General features: G+C 42.5%; 1 long non-coding RNA gene across 1 annotated transcript; it reads right to left on the bottom strand.

Moving 5' to 3' along the window:
• Positions 1–918: 918 nt before the first annotated feature.
• Positions 919–9,130, bottom strand: LOC118420582. Its single transcript, XR_004831762.1, has 4 exons — positions 8,801–9,130; positions 2,012–2,183; positions 1,271–1,350; positions 919–1,088 (listed from the first exon to the last, which is right to left on the bottom strand). It is a non-coding gene; the product is annotated as an uncharacterized LOC118420582 (long non-coding RNA).
• Positions 9,131–9,412: the final 282 nt, after the last annotated feature.

The following is a 9,412-nucleotide window of genomic DNA, read 5'->3' on the forward strand; positions in this document are numbered from 1 at the left end:
GTTTGCCACAACACTACAGGTATGTTTTGTTGTATTGCACATTCACACCTAACTGCATTCTAGCAAAGCAGATTGATGTACTTTTTTTGAATCTGATAATCCGGATAAGTGTCTTACCCAAGTGATGGCTGAGTACAACCATGGGCCCTTGTAATCCATGTAGTAGGCCTGTATGATTATGGGATGGACGAGGTACGCCGTGTAGGACAGGCGACTTAACGGCAGCCAACCGCTCCACGACAGGAACTCCGAGATGATACCTGCATAAGGGTACCACAGTTACATTAAGCACTATTTTGCCGACGTGTACACCTAGCTTGATAAAAGCATGCTTCTAGCAGCCCCTCCACTGCAGTGCTTCTGCAATGCAGGGGGGTTCATGTTACCACAAACATCTATAGAGAAATTACTACAATAGTCGGAAGTTGAAGTTAGAAGAAAGATGAGTCGACCGGCAAATAACCTATAATACATGTTCTTGAGCTGTGACTTTGTATGTATATTACGTGAATATGTTATGTTTTAGATACATAATACATAGTATCACATACAAATGTACCACCTAAACATGATTCATAGCATCCTGATCAGAGTCTGTGTAAACAGAGACTCCCATCAGGATCTCTATCGGTAGAATCAGCAATCTGCAAGATCTCATTCTTTACCCCGACATTAAGTATTATACGTACATTGTATATTTTGTATCATACATGTATGTCATCTTATTGTGTGTATTATAATCGTACCCTTGTATTAGGAGTGTCCGGGACGTTCCTGTCGGTCCTGAAGAGCAGATAGCCCAGCAGTATGCAGATGATATATGGTGCCATCCTGGTGAACGACCATCGGTAGGTCGTGTACCTGTAGATGTGTCCATACACACTACAGAAAAAAGAATATAAAGTTTGATCAGGAAGAGAAAAATGTTTTATATGTACATAAAGAGAGAGATAGAAAGTTTGCGTATTTGAGATGCTATTTAAAATATCCTAAATACTTACTCGACCATGAAATAGTACGACACTCCATGCAGAAGCCAAATGGATCCGATCAAGAAACAGGCAACTGCAACTCCAACTTTTGGGTACCTATGCGTGTAAAGGGCAGAAGAAAATGTCATAAAGATCACGCTTTCAAGAATTGGTACTAACTAGTAATGTCAAAGACACTGTGGCGTTATGTTGTTTTCATGTTTAAAAAAAGCCGTAAGCCGACCAAGGAGTTTAATAGTAAAAATTTCAATTTGAATAAATTTGGACATCACACTAACCTGTAAAGCACTACGAGCAGCCCTGTAAGTGTTACGTACAGCTGCATGTCCGCACCAAGGTACCAGCTATGCAGAAAACACTGTCCAATGGGAAAATACTACTTGTTAAAGTGCTTCGATCACTTCTTGCAACATTCGCTACTCGTTTATCAGTTTTATCTATAAGGTGACTTTGACCTAAGGTGACCGTCTCAGCAAACCGCTCTTTTCACACTGTACTGTATGGCATTGTAATATCTCATAAGAAGCCTGAAAATTCTTTAGCTATACATGAAGTAGGAAACAAAAATCTGACCTCTCCTTAATGCAATGAATGTGAATATGGAAATATATGGCCCCCTTCAGTCATTAATGACATAACTGACATCAGCCCTACAGCTTCGGCTATATCTAAACAGTCCTATACTAGAATGACAGTCTCTACCACGGCACGTATGACACATCTGTAAGCTGACTCAGATCTGTTGCAGGGTTCTTTCCTCAAGGTTCGCTTTCCTTCTGCCTTGCACATATGTCTGGCTTCTCCGGATTTTAGCTGCCTGGACAGAGTACATCTCCAGCTGGAGCTTACTGTCTACCACTCAAAATCACGAGCATACTATATTCACAACACAAGACATCAAAACCTGAACTTTACAAAGCTGCTAGGGGGACCAATGTCATTTTCGGTTGTCCGAACCCACCCTATACCCTGGCAAATATCATACGGACCCATCCACAGTTCCCTGGATAAGACCTCACATCTTGTCCGATAAAGTTGTTGATGTAGAGCAGGTTTGCCCACCAGTACTCCCGGCAGACTTGGACCGTAGACATGGTCCAGTTGTCACGGATAGCCCACCACGGTCCAGACCCCATGTACTCCATCAGGCAGGTGGAAATCATGAGCAGGAAGGCGAACACTGGTGTCAACCTGGACATAGCAACCAAAAGACGTAAGTATACACTGAAGGCGTGCACATGCTCTCATGTGTCTTGCGCGGGGTCTACATCAGAAGACTGTAGACCCCATGAAAGACCAAACATGCATAAACTGTCCTACACTCAAATAATGCTGTTAGATGTGTCAACCATAGTCTCCCTAGCCTACGTGTACATGTACCTCAATTTACAATGAATCATTTTCATGTACACCATGGTTTCTTTAAGTAAACGGCCCTACCTGAAATAACGGTGTAAGATGTGTATACGTAAAGGTCAGATCACGATCATTCGAACAGAATAAATTGTTTCATGGAATCTCATGTCAATATTGACACAAGCACCGATGGTGATAAAAACACAGTTTGTGTCTGCTCACCAGCAAACATACAGATACTCATGTGACATGTAACCTGATATCTTCTCATAGAAACTGCAACGTGCTCTGCGTTTTGTAAATCTCATTGAGGTCACTAGACAATCAGGATTTAACAGAGAATTTGTTCATCTCACAATCGCTAGATGTCGATTCGTCCACAGGTACGACCTGATGCTGCAATGTTGGCGCTGGCAACCCGTCTTGCGGCCGTCATTCCGCTCACTGAAGGACAAAATAGACAAGAAACTCGCCTTCTGTGGACCTGAGTACGCTAGAACAGCGCAACCCTCGACAGGTACCCCGCCTTCTATAGACCCCAGTACAACAGCCCAAACCCTCGACAGACATCCCGCCTTCTACGGACCCGAGTACAACAGCCCAACCGTCGACAGGCATCCCGCCTTCTACAGACCCGAGTACAATAACCCAACCGTCGACAGGCATCCCGCCTTCTACAGACCCGAGTACAATAACCCAACCGTCGACAGGCATCCCGCCTTCTACGGACCCAAGTACAACAGCCCAACACTGGACAGGCATCCCGCCTTCTACGGATCCGAGTATAACAGCCCAACACTGGCCAGGCATCCCACCTTCTACGGATCCGAGTACAACTGCCTAAGAATGGACAGGCATCCCGCCATCTACGGACCCGAGTGCAACAGCCTTACACTGGACAGGCATTCCGCTTTCTACGGACCCGAGTACAACAGACTAACACTGGACAGGCATCCCGCCTTCTACTGACCCGAGAACGCTACAACAGCCTAACACTGGACAGGTATCCCGCCTTCTACATCCCCGAGTACAACAGCCTAGCACTGGACAGGCATCCCGCCTTCTACTGACCCGAGAACGCTACATCAGCCTAACACGTGGACAGGCATCCCGCCTTCTACTGACCCGAGCACGCTACAACAGCCCGAAGTACTTGATATGACACCTATAGGTAGCCTACAACTTGCCACTGGGGGAAAGGGTATCGGATGTAGCCATATCCGAGCAGGGATATTTGCGTATTTGTAACAAATGCTAGCGAATGCAAACGGATTCAAGTTGGATCCCTAAGATCCGGGGGATCGCCCGGATGAAAATATCCGAAATTTGGATTTTTGGGATCCGGAATGAAAAGACTCAAACATATCCCAAAATGGGATTTCCCACGGATGCGAAGTCGTTTTTTTAGGGATTTCTTTGAATACCTGGAATGATCGGATCGCAAAGAATCCCCAAACGGTATTTCCCTCGGATGCGAAGTCGTTTTTCAAAGGATTTCTTCGAATACCTGGAATGAACGGGTCCCAAAACGGCCTTTGCCGCGGATGCGAAGTCGTTTTTATAGGATTTTTCTCGTATATTTGTCATGGTAGGATCCTAAAGAATCCCATTATGGAATTTGCCGTGGATGCGAAGTCGTTTTTATAGGATTTTCCTCGTATATTTGGCATGGTCGGATCCTAAGAAATCCCAATGCGGCATTTGCCGCGGATGCGAAGTCGTTTTTTAGGGATTTCTTCGTATGATCAGATCATAAAGAATCCAAAACGGGATTTTCTGCAGATACAAAGTCACTTTAATGAATTTTCCGCACATTTTACAAATCACAATATCATGTGTGCCCAATTACTTTCTTATAAAAGGCTAACACGATTTGAAATAGAAAAGAATACACAGAATAATTCTAAACCAGTCCTGAGAAGAACTAAACGACGTAATGTCATCGAGGCCGAATCCTGTCTGCCACATGATATATATACAGATACAATATTGCAACAAGAATGGGTTATACCAGGTATGTACAGAGAGTCCCTGTTATCTAATTATGTTAAGGGAAAGTTGAATCCTTTAACCGCCAATATCACATGACTTCTTATACTTCCAAACAGAATATAGGATCAAACGTGAATGCAATTTGACTTTTATGTAAAGCTGACATGGAAGTCTGTGGCTAATCTTGCTTCTACGAATATCTGTTTCTATTACAAATCAAAGTCTTCGCGATGTCCAACTCTAAGGAATTTCCACATCCGGCTACAGGATACAGATAGTGAATCCAGCTTGTAAAGTACAACTAACATGACTTATAGTATCAGTATGTACACCTTCTCGCAACAGCACAAAGTCCCCTTTCTAGAGTGACAGTGCTTCGCTTCTTTTCAGGCTAGTTACGCCCTGATCCCTCCCAGCTCAATTCCTTCTGTGCCCTTCCTGTAGTCCAGTGTTCTCCCAGCTGTTGACACGGCCAGAGAATGTCGACCCGCCGTCTGAAAAAGAGAAAGAATAATCCCATCAAATTTTGAGATAGCTAAAGCATCCATGTTTGATGGATGCGTCCGTCAAAGTAATTAGGATGTATATGAAAAGAAATGGTGATTGGCTTGTTATACAACAGGAACAAATGCATCTGATTGTGGTATCGCCATTATCGCCGTTACATTCCGCATTATCATACCAAAAAAGTCCCCCGGGAGGGCGCGGCAGAAACAGTCTAGCGTTGCATAATTAGTGACAAGGTGTGATCTGCTTCCCCGGCCGGACTTTGCATTGTGTACGAGACGTCGCATATAAACAAACACGTAAACACCGTTGGAACAGAATGTTCCTATGCGAATAAATACCAGGCTTGAGACAAACATATGTGTATACAAGTACTGTTTTGATGATGATTCAAATTTTCCCCAAATAAGTCAACAGTTACTCAGCAAGTATCATGCTTGTGACTTGTGTTTTGTAAGGCTCCGTTATGTCGTTTTCTGATAAGTTTCTGTTCAGCCCAAGCATACCAAAAGCGCTACTAACTACTAGCCAACAAGGAATGTAGTCACAAAGACGAATTCAAAGCGGGTATTGTTTGGAAACAATCATTGTATAAAACATACCTCGCCGTGAGATCCGCAGGACAGTGATGTAAAATAGCTCCAGGACGCCGAACTACAAAACAGGGCTGGCTGTTTCAGTCCCTCGCCGTCCCGTCCGTCGACTGCCACTTGAGTTTGGTCACCGCCTCAACATCACCCTACTACAGAAGTTCACACACGTGTGTACAAATCCATATCCCGAGTTCAACGTTTCAAAACTCAAAGTTTGAGGTACAAAAAGATTGCGGTCCTCACGGAAAACGCTGACTATCTCCGCTTTATTTTTAAACTGACTGATGTGCAGTCTGATTGGTCAGAGAGACAACGACTGGATTACCCACAATACACCGCCCCAATGTACGGATGCAAAAAATTACAGATCGAGTCGCATATTTAAGATATCCCAAGATTACCAACAATGCACTGCTCCAATGGAATCCCCTCCACTGGAGCAATCCACTGGAGCAGTGCATTGTTGGTAATCTTGCCACGAATGCAGAAAAAACCATTTCGCATCCTTACGAATCCGAGTATCCTGGTATCTAGCGTAACGTGGATTATCTAAAAAGTAAGTATTCTTACGGAAGCTGTGTTAGCATCCGCCACGAAGTAAGTAAGCAAACGAATTACGTGTTTGCATCCACCGCGAGTTTCGGATACCAACGAATGCGTTACGGATGTGTATGGGATCCGTGATTTTTGGTAATCTTTGGTATCCGTCAGCATCCGTCAGGATGTTGCAAATTCGTATCCTTGGTATTCGTCTGCATCTGAAGACTTTTCGCTGATGAACAAGAATCCTGACCACGTATTCTTTCGTTTGCGTTAAAACTAAGTATCCATACGAATACAATGTTTGAATCAGTTAGTGGCTTACAGATGCTAACGAATCCGTGATTATAAGTAAGTATCCATACGAATGCAGTGTTAGCATCCGTCACGAAGTACTGAGTATACGGGTTCTGTGTTTGTATCCACCGATGAGAGTTACGGATACCTACGAATGCGTTGCGGATGGAAGTGGGATCCGTCATTTTTTGGGATCCGTGATGGTTTTTGGGATTTGTCAGCATACGTCAGCATCCGTCAGGTGTTGCAAATTGGAATCCGTCAGCATCCGTCTACATATTCGGTCTTTTCGTCTAGTGTTGATGTACCGATACCGACTAGAAGTATCGAAGAGGTCGTACTGAAAGCCCGTTATATTTTATATCGTCTGTTCTGTACATTTCTATGGTCTACGCTCGCGCCATCAATTAGTGTGTTTTTGCTCCATAGCAGCTTTTTTGCTTAGAATTTATGAAAGAGAAGTACTCAAGAAAAGACCGATGCATGATTTCGGGTATGTATATAGCTTACTACTAGGTAGAGATACATACATTATTTGCAAGTTAGACCTTAAGTCGCATAACTAAAGAAGTTTATCATTCCGTTGTTTCCTATGGTGCGATATTTCCAATATCAGAAAGGGAAATTCATGCAAGAACATAGTAGAAAATCATGGAAAATTCATACTAGTGACATTGGTTAGTTAACGAAGGGTGATTATAACTGCGATGCAAAGATTATATAAATGTAGATATCACTTTCAAAAAAAGGAAATTTTAGAATAGCATTCTTAAAATGAATAATTTCACATTTGTGACATGAGTAATTAAGGAGAACAGTATCAATATACATAGATAATGCGAATTAGCACTCATTAGGATAAGTAACATCACAAAAGCTTTGAATATTAAGGAGATGTGGGATCTTAGAACTACTGATTTTTATATTGTATACTCTGGGACGAAGATGCACGTACAAGTCACCACGATATTCTTGTATAGCTTTACACTTTACCCAATACGCAGCTTGTGCTTTTCTCGATATGACATATCACAGGGACTACGTACTTATCTTGTGTTTTTTTAATGATATATTACACGGGCTACATGTAACATCAACATAGTACCGCCACTGATCATAATACCGCCAAATAAATTAGCTTTGAATTTAAGGAGATCTTATAGTGCATCATGGTATTGCCGAGGTATGCACACGTCAGTTGTGATGGACCAAAGTTGAATGAAAATTGTTTGGCAGTATACATGTACGTCCGTTTTCTCATACTCATGCAGTTTTTTTCTTCGTTTCAGCAGTGCAATTACTAACAAGAGAGAAAGGAACAAGAGAGGATGTATTTCTTCCTGGCGGTAGTATGGAACCCCCTCCCAACCACCGGTGTGTTACAATTACGATATTACTAAAATTATTACGTTTTTGGGAGGACAAGAGAGACCAAAAAGATACACAAAAGAAGTGGCAAAGGTAATCTGTAAGAGGAACATATAACTGAAGAAAATGATGCGCTGAGCGCATTTGTCAAATTAGTATTGCTTGTGAAATCGCAGTAAACGTGGCGGTATTATGATGATAGATGTTACATACTTATCTAGTGTGTGCTTTTTATTATGATGTATTACACAGACTACATACGTATCTGGTGTGTGCTTTTTATTATGATGTATTATACGGACTACATACTTATGTAGTGCGTGTTTTTTCTATGATGCAAGGGAAGAGGCATTTGCATATTCTAGACAAAGGCATTTTGTTGCTTCGTAGCGTATTGCAAGCTTTTGTACAGATGGTATCTAGGGTAGTAGAGAAGCTAGTGTTATAGTGTTGATAGTGTCTACACATACCAGCTTGTCGGCACACTGTTGTGCTAGAGCATATGCGGCCAGGAAAGAAATCTTTTGCAAGTAAAGGTTACGGTCGGGCATACAAATTCTGCATTGTCCCACAATGCTAACGTGGATGACATATCCTCCGTAGTGATAGTTTCACTTATTAACCATGGCACCCAGGATACTATATTGGTACGACATGGAATGTACGGATAGTTTGATATCCCAGGGGCGAGTCACACACTAGTGTTTGGCCTTTTGGATACTGACTTGCGCCTGATGAACGTAGATCTGCTCGGAGATTACAAATAGTTTCACACTTTTCTACCGGACATTGATTTGGAAAGGTTGAACCCTATAAACATCGTGCTGAGGCAAACACACACTGCTTCCCTTTGTTACTCTCTACCAGGTTCAACATGTCACTGGAAAATACCAGAGATTCAAATAAACACACAACACACCAGACGGCCCAAATCTACAGTTAGTGACATTTGACATATGTGTTCAGTAATCTGTGTATTTGGCCAATTTCTACTATTTTCCTGTGACATGTGTAGCCAGTTAGTGGCTATTTCTTTGTGTGCGAGTGTGAACGTGCGGAACGACACGAGTCGGCACACTATTGTCCTTGGCCAGAAAAAAAGGCACTAAACGAGGGCAGTCGACAGACTAGAAACAAAGACAACAACCCTACAACCTTGTGAATATTGGCGGTAGTGAGTCCCTTTCCCGAAGACAAAGAGATAGATATAACTCTCTTGCTTGGACTTGGACGCAGAAGTGTGTACGTGTCTGCTCCGAAAGCTCCAGACATTCCAGACAGACACGTTTGACTGTTATGCAAATTAAAATGCTCTGACCAATCAGGACTCGCTGCTGACTTACTCACGCGAGGGCCTCCGTTTATTTCAGACAATCGCGCTTGCGTAACACACTAAGAAGAAAAGAAGAATGGGCGGTTTCATGCAGTTTCTGTCGTATAATGTGAAGGCGACATCGTTTTTTTCCCAAACTCAATATCTCTTTTTAGATGTCAGTTGTTGTTAGCCTTTTGACTGAGAATGTGTAACAACTGTGACCTGGTAGAAATACGGCAAAAAGCTGTAAGTTGCTTGCTATTTTTATAATTTATTATACTACCGTAGGATCTGCTTGGAGATTATATAAAGTACGATTTACAACAAGGTGACAGTCAGTACTTGACACAGTAACTTGGCACAGTAACGGATGGAGTAATTGGTCTGCCACATGACATTTTACATGACGTTATATCCATAGGACTGACTCGTCTCAATCCAGTTTTGTCTGG

This window comes from Branchiostoma floridae, chromosome 8, assembly GCF_000003815.2.
Source record: "Branchiostoma floridae strain S238N-H82 chromosome 8, Bfl_VNyyK, whole genome shotgun sequence".
In the NCBI taxonomy this organism is placed as follows: Eukaryota; Metazoa; Chordata; class Leptocardii; order Amphioxiformes; family Branchiostomatidae; genus Branchiostoma; species Branchiostoma floridae.